Genomic DNA, 6,000 nt, shown 5'->3' on the forward strand with positions numbered 1-6,000 from the left:
AAGCCAAGGAAAGATGGAAAAATCTCCAAAAGGCATCAAATTACAGATTAGACATTCTTATAATATGTCAACAAAAGTTAGATTTTATTTCCATCATTTACACTTTCAAAATAACAGAAAACAAAAAAATGGCGTCTGCAAAAGTTTGGGCACCCTGCAGAGTTAATATCTTGTACTGCCCCCTTTGGCAAGTATCACAGCTTGTAAACGCTTTTTGTAGCCACCCGAGAGTCTTTCAATTCTTGTTTGAGGTATCTTTGCCCATTCTTCCTTACAAAAGTCTTCCAGTTCTTTGAGATTTCTGGGCTGTCTGTCACGAACTGCTCTTTTAAGGTCTATCCATAGATTTTCAATTATGTTGAGGTCAAGAGATTGTGAAGGCCATGGCAAAACCTTCAGTTTACGCCTCTTGATGTGTTTAGGATCATTATCCATTTGTAGAAGCCATCCTCTCTTTAACTTCAGCTTTTTCACAGATGGCATCAAGTTACCATCCAAAATTTGCTGAAATTTTATTGAATCCATTTTTCCTTCTACTCGTGAGATGTTCCCTGTGCCACTGGCTGCAACACAACCCCAAAGCATGATTGAGCCAACCCCATGCTTAACAGTTTGACAGAGGTTCTTTTCATTAAATTCTGTGCCCCTTCTTCTCCAAATGTACCTTTGCTTATTCCGGCCAAAAAGTTCAATTGTAACCTCATCGGTCCACAGAACTTGTTTCCAAAATGCATCAGGCTTGTCTATATGTTCAATTGCAAAGTTCAAACGATGATTTTTGTGGTGAGGACGTAGAAGAGGTTTTCTTCTGATGACTCTTCCATGAAGACCATATTTGTACAAGTATCTCTTTATAGTGGAATAGTGTACCACAACTCCAGTGTCTGCCAGATCTTTCTGGAGGGATCGTGCAGTCAAACGTGGGTTTTGAATTGTATTTCTCACAATCCTGCGAGCTGTTCTGTCTGATATTTTTCTTGCTCTTCCAGATCTTGCTTTAACTTCCACTGTTCCTGATGACTGCCATTTCTTAATTACATTCCGAACAGAGGATATTGACATCTGAAATGCTTTGCTATCTTCTTATAGCGTTCTCCAGCTTTGTGAGTGTCAACTATTTTCAGTTTCAGTTTTCTAGACAACTGCTTAGAAGAACCCATGGTGCTGATTGTTGGGGCAAGGTCAGATGAGTCTGGGCATTTAAAACCTTTGAGATTGACATCACCTGATCTTCCCAGACGATGATTGAGAACAATCCATGACACTGGCAGGTCTCAGCTTTGCAAAGGGGCAGTGCATGCTATAAATTCTGCAGGGTGCCCAAACTTTTGCAGACGCCATTTTTTTGTTTTCTGTTATTTTGAAAGTGTAAATGATGGAAATAAAATCTAACTTTTGTTGACATATTATAAGAATGTCTAATCTGTAATTGGATGCCTTTTGGAGATTTTTCCATCTTTCCTTGGCTTCTTTATGCACATTAATACAAATTTTTAGCTGGGGTGCCCAAACTTTCGATCCCCACTGTATACCTGGGTATATATCGTTTTTAATAAGGATACTTCCAGATGAACGTTGAAGCAAAGTTCAGTTGCAGGGGCCCCTAAAGATAATCATGATGTTGCATCCCTCATGGTGTCAGAGACCTGAAGACAGGATCAGTGCTGAGGGGGAGATCCTCCAACTGATGTCCAACCAGACTGGAATGCAGCTTCTGACCAGCAGAAACCATGGTGTGGCACTGAAATGCAGAGTCTGCCTTTCTACTCTGCGGCTTAGTCCCTACTAGCTTCTTATCTGTCATGCAGCCAGACCACTAATTACCAATTGGCTGTCGGACGTCTAACCTTCTCCAGCCTATGCTGGTTATTGAACCCTGAGCTAAAACAAGCAATAGCATGCCAGGCAAGAAGAGACAACGTTAACTAACATAGGGTTCTTCAATTACACAGAATTAGCAACGTGCATGTCATGACTGTTGGATTTCTATTACTCTACTACACCTACTAGTAAATTATTTGCCATGTAGAAATATAATTTATACCAAAAACAGTGATTGATCAGGTTAATGATGTTGGACTGCTATTATTTTGAACTGTACTACCTACATTGTCGGTCAGAGTTCCATCTGGGAGGCGGTGAGAAGACTTTAGTGTACAGCACCCAGGCGTGTGCTGTACTTTTGAAGATGATATGAAGATGATATGTGAGTGCATTTAATATGAGCTTTTTATCTACTTATTAAAGGGTATTGCACCAGAGCCTGTACGCTCTATTTCCTTTCACTTTAAACATTGCACATACAACAGACTGAGTTATCTTTAACCACTTGCCCTCCTGAGGATTTACCCCCCTTCCTGACCAGGCCATTTTTTGTGTTTTATAACGCTGCGTTACTTTAACTGACAATTGCTTGAATATGCAACGCTGCACCCAAATTAAATTTACGTCCTTTATTTTTCCCACGAATTGAGCTTTCTTTTGCTGGTATTGGATCACCTGTGTGGTTTTTATTTTTTGCGCTACATAAAAAAAAATAAACCAACAATTTTGAGAAAATCAACAATATTTTTAACTTTTTGCTATTAAACATGTCCAGTAAAAAACATTTTTAAATCAAATTTCCTCATTATGTAGGCCAAAATGTATTCTGCTCCATGTCTTTGCTAAAAAAAAAAAAAAAATCCCAATACATGGAAATTAATTGCTTTACATAAAAGTTATAGCGTTTACAAATGGCGGTATAGACACTGGAATTTTTTTTTTCACTAGTAATGGCGACGATCAGTGATTTATAGTGGGACTGCGGCGGGCATTCTGACACTGGGGGGAACTGACTTTGTGTCACTGACATCCCCAGTGACACCAAGGCAGTGATTAAAAAAAAGCACTGACACTGTACTCAGGGCACTGGGCAGGATGGGGTTAACATGAGGGGCGATCAAAGGGCTAACTGTGTGCTGTTTCACTGTAAGCTCTGTGTGTATGGTTCACTGTAATCACACTGCTTTGGATGGCTGTGTTGTGCACAGCCATCCAAAGCAGTGTGCACGAGCTGACAGGGAGGAGAACTGTATTGTTTACATACAGTTCTCCTCCCCGTCAGAGATGCTCGGCAATCACCGGGTGCCAGTGAGTAATCGCCAGCTGGAACCTGGTGATTGACCGCTGCGGCCACGAATGGCGGCGTGGGTAGTGCATCCCCTACCCAGAAATGCGAAATCACTTATATATACGTGATTTTACGCACCCGTGCTGCCCAGTAGCAGTATATCTGCTATAGGGCGGTTGGGAATCAGTTAAACAAGGTTCTTCCTCAGACACCTTCTGTAGATGATAAGGGATTCCACCAGATTTAAGACTTTGTCAGCCTCTTACCGACTGCATAACACATATACACTATATTGCCAAAGGTATTGGGATGTCTGCCTTTACATGTACTGTACATGAACTTTAATGGCATCCCAGTCTTCGTCCGTAGCGTTCAATTTAGATTTGGCCCACCCTTTGCAGCTATAACAGCTTCAACTCTTCTGGGAAGGCTGACCACAAGGTTTAGGAGTGTGTCTATGGGAATGTTTGACCATTCTTCCAGAAGCACCTTTGTGAGGTCAGGCACTGATGTCAGATGAGAAGGCCTGGCTCACAGTCTCCGCTCTAATTCATCCCAAAGGTGTTCTATCGGGTTGAGGTCAAGACTCTTTATAGACCTTGCTTTGTGCACTGGTGCGCAGTCATGTTGGAACAGGAAGGGGCCATCTCCAAACTGTTCCCACAAAGTTGGGGGCATGAAATTGTCCAAAATGTCTTGGTATGCTGACGCCTTAAGCGTTCCCTTCACTGGAACTAAGGGGCCAAGCCCAACCCCTGAAAAACAACCCCACACCATAGTCCCCCCTCCACCAAACTTTACACTGGGTACAAGGCAGTCAGGCAAGTACCGTTCTCATGGCAACCACCAAACCCAGACATGTCCATCGGATTGCCAGACAGAAAAGCATGATTCGTCATTCCAGAGAACACATCGCCACTGCTCCAGAGTCCAGTGGCAGCATGCTTTACACCACTGTATCCGACGGTTTGCATTGCACTTGGTAGAAGCAGTCTGCATGCCTAGGTGCTTGATTTTATACACCTGCGGCCATGGAGGTGATTGGAACACCTGAATCCAATGATTTGCAGGGCTGGCCCAATACTTTTGGCAATATAGTGTATGTGGCAGCGGACAAAGTGGGCTTTAATACCCAGCTACAACACGTGTGCAAGGCGGCCTGAAGTTCTGTGCTGAGAGCGGGTTCACTGCGTTCTCCCAGCACACTGACCAAGCTGTCTCTGAGAGCTCTTGTTCGTGGCCTCTGATCAAAAGCCAGCAGGATGGGTTCCCAATCATGTGATCACTGGAAGAGCCAATCACAGTGGTTACATGATAGAGAAGCCACACCATTCCCTGACATTAAATCCAATTTAAAGGGCTGTGGGGAGGTGGAGTGAGGGGATTAAAGTGGATCCTTCTGTATCTCTTCTAGTCTGCATGAATACATTTCTGATATGCTGCAATATACAGATACATTTTAATTTTTAAGTCAAGCTTTACATTTGATCTTTAAAGCAGTGTTAAAACCAGAAGCAAACATTTATTATACTGCAGCTTATCAATTCTTAGATCTGGCCAGTATGTTTTTTGTTTTTCAAAAGAACAAGCTCTCTTTCAAAATTGATCAGTTACAGAGATCAGAAAAACCACTTACCACTAACATGGGTGCTTACAATGATCAGTTTTATTTATTTATGCTAAACCTTTATCCCAAGAGGAAAAAAAACCTGTTTGCAGTAGCTGATTAGAACGTGTGAGCTGCAGTTTTGTTAGTGTATTTAAATCTGCTAGTGCATCTAACAATCCCCTCCTCCCAGCCTGACAATGCATCTGTCCAAATCTGCCCCAGTGCTTCTTCAGCCAGAGTGGGGACACTCTAATACAGAAGGTGTGCTACTAGTTGGATCACCAGGTGAAAACAGAGGGAAAATGTCTTAAAAAACAAAACTAATACAGCCACCACATCTAATGATTGGTAAGCTGCAATATATTACATTTTAATGCTACTTTGTCACATTTGAGCTCTAGTCAGTGACTCTGCCAAGGCTAAGCTGCTGTATATATTGCAGACAAAATGAAGCATTTCCTCAGTCTCCTGTTCCCTGAATGTTCAGTGTGTAACTTTGCAGCAAGACACAATGTGAGGGGGTACAGTAGCGGCTGTCTCAGACATTTGTGAACACAGGCAAGAACTGCAGAAGCTCCAAGATTTACTTGACTGTATCATCTCTGAGCCTTCATCTCAGTCCAGGAAATAGATGGTGACCATGGATGATACCTGAACATAGATGGTGAAGTCCTTCTGGAGAGAAAATCAGATGGAGACATTGTCCCTACTGTGATCTTGAGAGAAGTAATAAATACCTGGAAGTCTTATACTGACACATTACCTAGCATGCATGCCCTTAGAATAAAACAATAAATCCAATGATAGTTCCACTTTCAACTGAACCATTGACACCATAAAAGAAACTGATGGGAAATCAAACATTTTACAGCGGTCACCAAAATAGAAGGTAAGGGGAAATATTCCAATGGGGACACATGTTTTGTGACAGAAAGGGTTTCTCACATTGAAGAGATATCCCTCACTTTACCAGTTGTGTTTCAGAGACAGGAAGTAAAGGTAAATCTCACCAGCCAGGACACAGGCATCAAGAAAGATATGACAGGGCTTATAATATTATTATTATTATACAGGATTTATATAGCGCCAACAGTTTGCACAGCGCTTTACAAAATGAAGGTAGACATTACAGTTACAATACAATTTGGTACAAGAGGAAACAGAGGGCCCTGATCATTAGAGCTTACAATCTAGGAGGTATATGGCTTTAGATTTGACAAGATCGGCTGCATTGTTTTTGGTCCCTACCCAGAGGTGGCAATACTTACCACTAGTGTTA

This window comes from Staurois parvus, unplaced genomic scaffold (genome assembly GCF_062004578.1).
Source record: "Staurois parvus isolate SC_StPar_1 unplaced genomic scaffold, SC_StPar_1.0 ptg000114l, whole genome shotgun sequence".
In the NCBI taxonomy this organism is placed as follows: Eukaryota; Metazoa; Chordata; class Amphibia; order Anura; family Ranidae; genus Staurois; species Staurois parvus.